Raw genomic sequence first — 12,797 nt, 5'->3', positions numbered from 1 at the left:
GCTTTGTGAAATCATAATAGCACTCAGATGTTATGACATCATTGAGATTACAAAACATTAAGATGTCATAATAAAATTGTGATGTCATAATACCATTGTGAAATCATAAAATTGGGATGTATTGTTGTTGTGATGTCATAATATATTGTGATGTCTTATTAGCATTGTGATATCTTAATACCATTGTGAGGTCATATCATTGTGTTGTCATAATAGCATTGTTATGTCATACAATTGTGATGTCATAATACCATTATGGTTTCATAACAGCATTATGTTTTCCTAATACCATTGTGATGTCATACAATTGTGATTTCATAATAGAATTTTGAAGTCATAACACCATTGTGAAATCATAATAGTAGTGTGATGTCATAATACTACTGTGATATCATAATAGCATTGAGTTTTTATATCATGGTAATATCATAATAGCATTTTTTTCTTTTTGTTATTAGTTACATTTTATTAACTCTGTATCTGGAGAACTTAGAGAAAAGATCAGGAACCACAGAGTTAAGCATCACCAACAGAATACACAAAATGGAAAAGAGAATCTCTAGTGCTGAAATATTCTCACAGAAATTCATACTTCTCTCAAAGAAAAAGTAAAATCAGAAAAGTACCAAAAACAAAATATCCAAGAAATCAAGGACTCCATGAAAATATGAAATCTAAGAATAATAGAAATCTATGAAAAAGAATACTTCAGGCTCCAAGGTCCAGAAAATATCTTCAAGAAAATCATAGAAGAAAATTTTCCCATCTTAAAGAGATATCCATAAATATACAAGAGGCCCAAAGGAAACCCAATATACTTGACCAGAAAAGAATTACATCGCATCACATAGTGAAAACACTAAATCTAAAGAACAAAGAAAAGATATCAAAAGCAACAAGGGAAAAGGCTAAGTAACATACGAAAGTAGACCTACCTGAATCCTACCAAAATTCTCATTAGAAACTATGAAAGCCAAAAGGGCCTCGGACGGTGTCATGCAGACTCTAAGAGACCAAAGATGCCAATCCTGCAAAGCTTTCAATGAACATAAATGGAGAAATAATTGCATTTTGATGTCAAAATGTTATTGTGTTGTCATAATGTTATAATAGCATTGTGATGGCGTAATAGCATTGTGATGTCATAATACCATTGTGATGTCATATCATTGTGAGGCTATTATAGAATTAGGATGTCTCATCATTGTTATGTAGTAATTCCATTATATGTCATAAGAGAACTGTGATGTCATAATACCATTGTGACACTAAAATAGCATTTTACTGTCATAATATTGTGATGTCATAATACCATTGGGTTATCATGACACCGTTATTATATTATACCATTGTGATGTCATAAAAGCACTGAGATGTCATGAAATAATTGTTATGAAATTATATCAATGTGATAACACAATAGCATTTTGATGTCATAATGAAAGTGTGATATCATAATAGCATTCTGTTGTTACGTAGTGATGTGATGTCATAATACCTTTGTGATATCATAATAGTACTGAGATATCATACCATTTTGATGACATAATATGAGATGCCATAATAAAGTTGTGATGTCATATCAAAATAGAATTTTGATGTCATAATAATATTGAAATGTCATAAAAACTTTGTGCTGTCATATTGTGTTGTCATAATTGCCTTGAAGTGTCATACCATTGTAATATCATTATAGTATTGTGATGTGATTGTGTCAATGAGATTTCATAACAGCATTGTGATGTAATATAATTGTGATGTCAAGATAGCATTGTGATTTCAAAATAACATTTTAATGTCATAATGCCATTGTAATGTCATAATACCACTGTGAAGTTATAATTGCCTTTTGAGATCATAATGCCTTTGTGATGTCAAAATTCTATTGTGATTACATACCACAGTCATTCAAAATACCATTGAGATGTTATAATAGAATTGTGATGTCATTATATCACTGTAATGTAATAATAGAATTGGGATTTCATCATTGTAAGGTCATAATAGCATTGTGATATCATTATACAATTGTGCAGTCATAACATCATTGTGATATCCTATCATTGTGATGTCAGATAACACTGAGATCTCAGACTATTGTGATGTCATAATATAATTATGATCTCATAATACTGTTGTGATGTCATAATTCTATTGGAATGTCATACTATTCGGATGTCGTAATAGCATTTAGCTATCATATTACCATTGCAATGTCATAATCCCATTGGATATCATACCACTGTGCTCTCAGAATAGCATTGTGATGTTATAAATGCATTGTTATGTTATAATTTAATTGTGATATCTTACAATATAATGTAATAATAGTCCTGTGATATCATAATTCCATTGTGATATCATATTATCATTGTGATGTTAACATACCAATGTGAGAGCATACTAGCATTTTGAAATCATAAAGCCAAAATTCCATTGAGATGCCATACAACAATCATTTCGTAATAGCATTCTGATATCATAATAACAGTTATGTCAAAATACCACTGTTATGTTATAATAGCACTGAGAAGTCATGACACCATTGTGATGGCATGATATAATTGAGATGTCACAAGAAGGTTGTGATGTCATTGTATCATTGAGATGTCATAATAGCATTGTGATCTCATAATACCACTTTGAAATCTTAAGAGCATTGTAAATTAATAATACCATTATGATGTCATAACAACATTTTTGATGACATAATGCCATTGTGATGTCATAATAGCATTGTGCTGTCATCATAGCATTGTGATGTCATACCATTGTTGGTATTTTTTTTTTTGAAAGTTATACACCTACCCTTGTTCATTCAAATCCTGATTTCTACCTCCCACTCTCTGGCTTCCAACCAAATATTGCATTGTGATACTTATTCTAAGCATCCTGTCTCAACTTTGTGTAAACAGGCCAGAATAAAGAAACTAGCCACAATGTTGAGTGATGGGAGGAGCCAGAGGGTGGGAAATGAGTGGAAGGAGCCAGATTTTAGGAAATAAGTGGAAGAAGAGAGGGCAAGAGAGCAGAGCTTGGAGAGCAAACAGGAAAAGAGATCTTGGAACAGGGTTGAGGAAATGAACCAGAACTAATACTTCACAAAAAGCAAGTATAATGGGTAAAATCTAAATTTTTCTTATGTATTTATTTATTATGATTTGTTCAATTTGTATACTCTCTGCTGCCCCCGCAGTCTTTTCCTACTAGTCCCACCCACCATCATTCTTCTACCCCTATGCCTTTCTTTAATTACCCATATAGGGGTGGTCCTCTATCTTCTTCTATTTTCTGGTGAATTGAATTTCAATGTCCCCTCGAAGCACATCTGTTTGTATGTAGATCCATAGTGAGGAGATGTCTGCTTAGAGTTAGGAGGTATGGCCTTCTTAGATAATATGATTTCTTTTATTTCCCTAATTTCTTTATCACCCCTTTTATCTTTTGTATACAGGATGGCTACTCATTTTATTTGAGTTAATTTTTTATCCATCCACTTTGCTGATGGTGTTTAGCAGGTGTATTGACAGGTAGAATTTTGGGTTTCACTCAGGTATCATATGACTTGCACACAGTGATACTTTGACTTCTTCCTTCCCAATTTGTATCCCCTTGATCTCTTCCAATTGTCTTATTGCTCTAGCAAGGACTTCCAGAACTATGTTGAACAGATATGGAGAGAGTGGGCAGCCTTGTCTTGTCCCTGATTTCATTGGGATTGCTTTAATTTTCTCTCTGTTTAGTTTAATATTGGCTATAGGCTTGATGTATATTGCCTTTACTATATCTAGACATGTGCTTTGTATCCCTGATCTATCCAATACTTTAAACATGAAGGGATATTGGATTTTGTCAAATGCTTTTTCAGCATTCAAAGAGATTATCATGTTTTTTTTTTCATTTTTTTAATATGGTGGATAACATCCATTGATTTCTGTATATTGAACCACCCCTGCTTATATGGAATGAAGCCTACTTAGTCATAGTGGATGATATCTTTGATGTGTTCTGGCATTCAGTCAAAGACAGAAACTAGGTTGTTATGACCCTATCCAACCAAATCAAAGTCTCTGAAGAAAGAATTAGAAGAAGATACCACAAGATGCAAAGATGTCCCATGCTCATGGCTTGGCAAGCCTAACTTTGTTAAAATGGCCATCTTACTATAAGCAATCTACAGATTCAATGCAATTCCCATCAAATTACCAACATAATCCTTTACAAATTTTGAAAGAAAAATTCTCAACTTCATTCTCAACTTCATAACAAGAAACCCAGAATTGCTGAAAAAATGCTCTACAATAAAAGATATTCAGAAGGTATCTCCATCTCTGATCTCAAGCTATATTATAGAGCAACAGTAATAAAAAAGTGCATGGCAATGGCACAGAAACAAACTATGGATCAATGGAATCAATCAGAAAACACAGAAATAAACCCAAACACCTATGGACACCTAAGATTAAAAAAGATGCCAAAACCACATAATGGAAAAAAGATAGCATCTGCAATAAATGGTGCTGGTCTAACTGGATGTCTATAGGTAGAATAATGCAAATAGTTTCATACTTATCAACCAGCACACAACTAAAGTCCAAGTGGATCAAAGAACTCAAAATAAAATCAGACACTTGAAATCATTTAGAAGAAAAATTGGGGAAGAGCCATTGGCACAGGAGACAACTTCCTGAACAGAACATCACCAGCACAGGCTCTAAGAGCAAGAATCAATAAAGGGGACATCATGAAACTGGAAGGCTTCTGTAAAGCACAGGACACTGTCATCAAAACAAAATGAATGCCTACAGATTGAGAAAGAATCTTGACCAAGCCTCTATGTGACAGAGGGCTAATGTCCAGTATATATAAAGAACTAAAGAAGTTGAAAAGCAACAAGTCAAGAAATCCAATTAAAAAATGGGGAACCAAGCTAAACATAGAATTCTTGATAGAGGAATATCGAATGGCAGAGAAACAGTTAAAGAAATGCTCAATGTCATTAGCCATCAGGGAAATGCAAATCAAAACGACCCTGAGATTTCACCTTACACCCATCAGAATGGCCAAGATCAAAAACTCAAGTGACAGCACATGCTGAAGAGGTTGTGGACAAAGGGAAACCCTACTCCATTGCTGTTGGAAATGTAAACTTCTACAGCCACTCTGGAAATCAATCTGGTGCTTGCTCATAATACCAGGAAGATTGCCTATTCAAGATTCAGCTATGCAACTCCTAGTCATATATCCAAAAAAGGCTCCAGTACACAATAATACATTTGCTCAACCATGTTTGTAGCAGCTTAATTTGTAATACCCAGAACCTGGAAAAAACCCAGATGTCCCCTCAACTGAAGAATGGTTACAGAAATTGTGGTAATTCTACACAGTAGAACGTTAGTCATCAAATAAAAAAAAGAAAAGAACTCAGGAAATTTGCAGATAAATGGTGGTAACTGGAAAAGATCATCCTGAGTGAGCTATCCAAGAGGCAGAAAGACACACTGAGATAAACCTACAAAAGTCTGTACACCTAAATAAACTAATCAAGAGGGAGGACTCTGGCTGAAATGTTCAATCCCCATCCTGAAATGCAAAGAGGATGGACATCAGAAGAAGGAGAAAACAGGGAACAAGTTAGGAGCCTGCCATAAAGAGTCTCTAAAAGGCGCTGCTCCTGTAGACTGCCAAAGCAGATGTTGAGAATTATGGCCAACTGTTGGGCAGAGTGCATGGAATCTAATAAAAGAAATGGGAAATAGTAAGATCTGGAGAAGACAGGAGGTCCGCAGGAGAGCAACAGAACAAAAAAATTTGAGTACGGGGGTCTTTCCTGAGAATCATACTCCAACCAATACTATGCATGGAAATAACCTACAACCCCTGCACAGAACTGCCAAGGGACTACAAGTTGTCTGCTTTCTGACATGACATCATGAATGGTCTCTGTAAATATATAAGTAAATTCTGAGTTAAATTCATTATGTTCAAAGATTTTCTTTGTTAGGGAGCATTTGAACAGATAGTAATTCACTGACTGAGAACATATCTGTGCATTTAGCAAATAATAGTGGAATTTGTAATGATGTGAAAGTCACCTGTCAAAGATACATGACTTTATTAATGGCCAGTTGAAAGAAATATGTGATACTTACCGAAATAATAGTCTTGTTATCTGTAGGTTGTGTGCTTTCAGCTGCCCAGATTTAAACATGTAGGGATGCTCAGCCTTTATCTCAAGCAGGCTGTCCATTTGGCTCTTTTAATAACTGACTCCTGGTACTCTTACTGGCTTTAACCTGTTTAATGACATCATTCTGCCTCTCAGCCAATCAGGGCCTGTGAGAATATTGAGATTTCCATGGAGATGAATACACAAATATTTCTCAGTGTCCAGTATCCCTGATCCTGGGCACAAGTTATTTTCTTGTGAAACCCAACAAGTCTTTATCTCATCCCTTTATCCAGGTCCTACACCTTTACTCCTGTTTACCTTTGTGACAATATCTGGTAGTAAATGAAACTTTAATGTTTGTTTAACTGTACACCTTCCGAAGTAGGGAAGCTTCAAAGTGATGAGGGATTAAGGTGAATGTGCTAAATGACAAGGTGGTCTTCTACTGTGGTCTTGGATCTAAAATTTCCTATGTTTTGACTTTGAACTAACCAGTTACTCCTGTACTCAATAAATGTACCTTCACAATCTTATTGATAAAATAGGCTGGCAAGGTCTAGAGTTCCCTGGATTATTGAGTCTTTAAGAGCTGGAAATGTGAAGGAAACCATATACAATTCCTGGGACAGTTTTGGGTGAAACAGAGAAAGATTGGTGTATATGAAAAAAACTGAGAGGCAATAATCTTTGACAGCTGGTACTTTTCCACACAAGTGTTGGCAACCCTCTATGAGAAGGGTTGCCTTGGCTGACCAGGCTGAATCAACAGCTGTGTCCTACTCTGGGGTCAGTGAGAAACCCTCCTGGTCTTGGGGTTTACAGCCAAAACTGGGAATTCAGGACAGAGAAATGGGTTTGTGTTATATGCCTAGGACAAAAGAGCAGCTGTGTATTCCTGCATATGTCCTCCAGACAAATGTTCAAAACTTACTATTAGTGCCAGGACTGCTTGTTTTAGGTGCCACCTGAGCTAATGGGGTCTGAGGTATTTGGGTAACCACTAGTTCATGGCTAAGAATCTCTGCTACATAATGAAAGCATGCCTTACAAAGTCTGCCCTCCTTTAGTAGAATTTTTGCTCCCTGTTAAAAGTCATTGCAGTAGTTGTCAATGTATTTTTTATTGATTATGTGGGAATTTCACATAACATATATTACACTCCTTTTCCATTGTTCCCAGGTTGAAATTTCTGCCCATTTGTCACAGTAAATTTTATTTCTTTAAAACGCATTAATTGAAGAATGTGTTTTTCATATACTCATTGAAACATGGTCAGATTCTCAGTACCAAGTGCCTTAAGGAAAACTGATTTCATCCTTGCCATACCCTGCCACCACCCCCATGAAGAAGCTATCAGTCCTGACAAACTCTATACATTATCACCTTGATCACCGATTTTTTTATGTATTTGTTTATTATGATTTGTTCACTTTGTTTCCCCTCTGCTGCCCTTTCCCTCCTCTTCTACCAGTCACATCCACAGTCCTTCTCCTCCCCTTAAGCCGTTTCTCTAGTTACAGGATAGGGGAGGTCCTCCTCCCCTTCTATCTGCCCTAGCTTATCAGGTGTCATCGAGGCTGGCTGCAGCATCTTCCTCTAGGGTCTGATTATCAGGGTATTGTTCTCCTTGTGTCCTCAATTCCCTCTACTTATGACACTCTTACTGTCTTCTCTCCTGCAAGCTCCCCAGAGATATGACAGAATGGAGAATTTCATAGGGAAACCTCATTTAGATCTGGGTGTTTTAAGGTCTCTCTGCACAATATCAAATTGTGAGTCTCTTTTGATGCTGAAGGAAGCATCTCTGTGGAAGCAATAACATTTTCATTGACTATCAGTTGAGGGCAGAGAGCAGCATATTTTAAATACAACAGCCTCAGTTTTTTAAAAATTTCTATGGGATGCCCTGGCCCTGAATTCAATTAACTGCCACCTAGTACCCCTAGTGGAATACTGGTTTGCTCACAATAGAGGGCCCATTCGAACTTTATACCTCACTATTAGGAGACCTCCTAATAAATGAATACATACTGTATTTGTATTACTGCATTTTATTTACTTCAACAAGAATGATTTTTCCTGGTTCCATCATTTGCCTGAAAATATCATGATGTCATTTTCTTAACTGAGTAATATTCTGTTATAGAAATATCCCACATTTTCCCCTAAGGAGATTGTCAGTCCTGTTCTTTAGTCCTTGGAAATTTCTGGGACTTTAATCATTGTATTGAATGATAAACTATCAGGATAACTATGTTCTTTTAGCCTAGAAGTACCTTCCATCTTCTTTCACCTCCTTGTGATTTGAAGTTCAATGTTTCCTTGTAGCTTAATATTTTACATGTTGAGCATCCAGTGAGGAAATGTCTGCAAAGTGTTAGGACATATGGCCTTGTTAGATAATGTAATTCCTTTTGGAGTTATATTTTAGGAGGGTGTGCTTTGAGGGTGATATGCCAATGAAAGTGACCAGACAGAATGGAGCCTCTGTCTTTTAGTCTCTGTCACTTTATTTCTTTGTTTCTGTTGGTCTCAGTCTCTCTATTTCTGAATCTGTCTCTCTATCTCTTTCTCCTTCAGCCTGCCATTTGTGGTTCAGTATGAACAACTCTCAGATCTGTTGGAGGACTACAATAAGATGACTGTTTGCTGACATGACATCATGGATGGTCTCTGTAAAAATATAAGAAAACCCCAAATTAAGTGCTTTTTATTTAGAGTTGCCTTTGTCAAGGAGCATTTTCCAAGTAAGTAATTCACTGACTGAGGACATATCTGTGCACTTAACAATTAATAATGGAATCTGTGATAATGTGAAATTCACATGTCAAGGATACATGACTTTACTAATGAGCACTGGAAACCAATATACGACTTATTTTTTCCTGAACTAAGAGTCTTGGACACAGGAAATGTCATCTCTGCATTTTGTGCTTTAAGCTGCCAGGATTAAGGCATGTAGAGCTTCTAAGACTTTCTCTCAAGCAGGCTGTCTACTTGGCACTTATAACAACTGGCTCCTGAAATTTTTACTGGCTTTCACCCATTTCATGACATCATTCTCTCTCTCAGCCAATCAGCAACTTAGAGAATTTTGAAATTTCTATGGAGATGAGTAAAGAAACTTTGCTCAGAGTCCAGTATCCCTAATTCTGTGCTCATGTGACTTTTTATTGTGAAAACATGCAAGGCTTCATCTCAGCCCTTCATCCAGATCCACGCCTTTTCTCCTGTTTACCTCTGTGACAATGTCAGGTAAGAAATGTAACTTTAAAGTTTATTTAATTTGACAGCTTCCTAAGTAGGGAAGTGTCTTAAAGATGTGGGATTTAGGAGAATGTGTTGAATGACAAAGTAGTCTCCTACTGTGGTATTGGATTTGAGATTTCCTAGGTTGTGTGTTTTAACTGAGCAGTAACTCATGTACTTTACATTCTAATTGATATAATATTTGGCAGGGTCTAGAGAAGGAAACAGAAAAGTCCTGTGATTAGTTTGGCTAAAATAGAGAAAAATCAGTGTATGTAAAATTAGAAAAGAGGGACAGTATACTCTTTGACAGCTAGTGATGTAGAAAACTACTGTTGCCAACCCTTTACAAGCAGGAATGCCTTGGCTGACATGGCTGGAATGGCAACCGTATCCTTCTCCATGGTCAGTGAGAAATCCTCCTGGTCCTGGGGTTTAGAGTAAAAACTGGTCCATCAGGACAGACTAATGTGACCATGTTATATACATAGGTCACAATAGGAGCAGTGTTTCCTGCTGAGGACCTCTAGACAAACACTCTAAACATAGTTTTAGTGCCAGGACTGCTTGTTCATAGATGCCACCAGAGCTCATGGGGTCTGAAGTACCTGGGTAACCACCAGTTCATGGCTAGGATTCTCTGAAACATAATAAGTTCCTGAAAAGCATGCCTTATAATGTCATACTCTGCCCTACTTTAGCGGAATCTTTTCTCCATATTAAAAGTCATTGTAAAAGTTGTCAACATAGTAGTTTAATTGATTATGTGGAAATATCATATAACATACATTACACTCCTTTCCATTGCTCCCAGGTTCAAATTCCTGCCTATGTGTCAGAATAAAAATTTGTTTTACTGTAAAATATTTCAATTGAAGTATGTGTGGTTCATATACTCATTGGAATTTGATCAGATTCTCAGTGCCAAGGCCCTTAAAGAAAACTGAGTTCACAGTTTCCACACCCTGGCACCACCCCTAAGAAGAAAACAACAATCCTGAAGAGCTCTATACTTCATTCCCTTAATCACAGTTTTTTTTTATATATTTATTTATTATGATGTGTTCCCTTTGTATCCCTTCTGCTGCAGTCACACTCCTCTCCCTTCATTTCCTCCCAACATCCTCCTTCTACCAATATGCCCTTTCTCTAGTTCTCTGATAAGAGAGGTCTTCCTCCCCCATCTAGCTGATTCTGGCTTGTAAAGTATCACCAAGGCTTGCTGCATCATATTCCTCTGTGGCCTGATTCTCAAAAAAAATTTTCTCCTTGTGTTCTCAATTACCTCTTCTTATGACACTCTTCTTGTGTCCTCTCCTGCAGGCTGCCCAGAACTCTGAGGAGAGGGAGAATTTCATAGGGAAATCCCATTTACAGATGGGTGTTTCAAGGTCTCTCTCTGTATAATATCAGACTGTGGGTCTATGTATGCAATCCCATTTGATGCAGAAGTAAACCTCTCTGGATGCAAGAACATGGCACTGATCTATCAGTTGAGGGCAGAGAGTAACATACCATAATAACAACAGCCTGGGTGCATGAAAATTTCCCTAGGATGCTCTGGCTCAAAAAAATATATTAATTGCTACTCAATCCCCCTAGTGGAAGACTGGTTTGGTCATAATAGATAGCTTACTGAAACTTTATACCCCTAATAATTTCATAATACCATATTTTCTTTCTGCTTTAGCTACTTTAGTTGCTTCATACAGGATTATATTTATTTGGTTCATCCATTTACCTGAATAAAAAAAAAATGATGTAATTTTCTTCCCTGAAGAATAGTCTGTTATGTAAATATTCCACATTTTCCCCAAAGGAGAATGTCAGTCCTCTTCTTTAGAACTTTGAAGTTTCTGGGACTTTAATCATTGTATTGAATGACAAACTATCAGCATACCTATGTTCTTTTAGTCTAGAAGTGCGTCAATCTTCTTCCACTTCCTGGTGATTTGAATTGAAATGTCCACTTGAAGCTCATCTATTTATATGTTGAGTCCCCAGTGAGTCTGGTATGTGTTAGGATAACTTGTTATATAATTCCTAATGGAATTATTTTATATAAGGGTGTGCTTTAAAGTTGATATGCCAATGAAAGTGATCAGGCACACTGAGATCTCTGTCTCTTGGTCGATGTCCCTTTATATATTTATTTCTGTTGGTCTCTGTCTCTGATTTCTGAATCTGTACTTAGCTATTAGCTCTTAGCTCTCTGTCTCTCTCAGGCTCTCTCTTTCAACCTGCCACATGTAGTTTAGTTTGAAGTGCTCTCAGTTCAGCTGAAGGATTAAAATATGTTGTCTGCTTGCTGACGTGGCATCATGGATGGTCTCTGTAAAAATATAAGGTCCCAATTAAATGCTTTTTGTTCAAAGAGTTGCATTGGTCAGGGAGCATTTCCACAGTAAGTAATTTACTGACTGAAGAGATATCTGTGCACTTAACAAATAGTAATGGTATCTGTGATTATGTGAAAGTCACATGTCCTAATGACCACTTGAAAGAAATATGTGACACTTTTCCTGAACTAAGAGTCTTGGACATGGGAACTGTCATCTCTGGGCTGTGTGCTTTCAACAGCACAGATTGAAACAGGTAGAGCTGCTTAGCCTGTCTATCAAGCAGGATATCTATCCACTTAGCCCTTTTAATAACTGGCTACTGAAACTCTTACTGATTTTACCTTATGCATCACATCATTTTCCCTCTTATCCAGTCAGCACCTGAGAGAATCTTGAGTTTCAAAGGACATGAATAAATCAACTTTCCTCAGTGTCCATTATCTCTGATCCTTGGCACAAGTGACTTTTTCTTGTGAAACCCAACAAGCCTTTTTCTCATACCTTTATCCAGATATCACACCTTTACTCCTGTTTACCTTTGTGACAATGTCAAGTAGGAAATAAACTTTAATGTATATTTAATTGGACAGCTTACTACATAGGAAAGCTTCAAAGTGAGGTAGTATTAAAGGTAATGTACCAAATGACGAAGTGGTCTCTTACTGTGTTCTTGGTTCTGAAATGTCTTAGGTTGTGACTTTGAACTGAGCAGTTATTGGCATACTGAATAAAAGTACCTTCATATTCTTATTGATAAAATAGGCTGGCAGCATCTAGGTTTCCCTGAGAAATTGAGTCACTAAGAGCAGGGAAAAGATAATATAACCTGACCAGTCCTGCAGACTAGTCAAACAGAGTCCACGTGAAAGAGGAAGTGGAAATGTGGGGACAAAGACTCAAGAATGGAGATAAGAAAGATTTCTGATCAAGTCTCAGTTTACAGAACTTTCAAACAACACATAAAGCAAAGGGATCAAGCAAAATTTTTTTTTTCATAGTAACAACATATCTGTACCACCTGGCAAGCATTCAGG

This window comes from Meriones unguiculatus (genome assembly GCF_030254825.1).
Source record: "Meriones unguiculatus strain TT.TT164.6M chromosome Y unlocalized genomic scaffold, Bangor_MerUng_6.1 ChrY_unordered_Scaffold_23, whole genome shotgun sequence".
In the NCBI taxonomy this organism is placed as follows: domain Eukaryota; kingdom Metazoa; phylum Chordata; class Mammalia; order Rodentia; family Muridae; genus Meriones; species Meriones unguiculatus.
The sequence above is the reverse complement of the archived record's forward strand: the minus strand, read 5'-3'. Positions refer to the sequence as shown.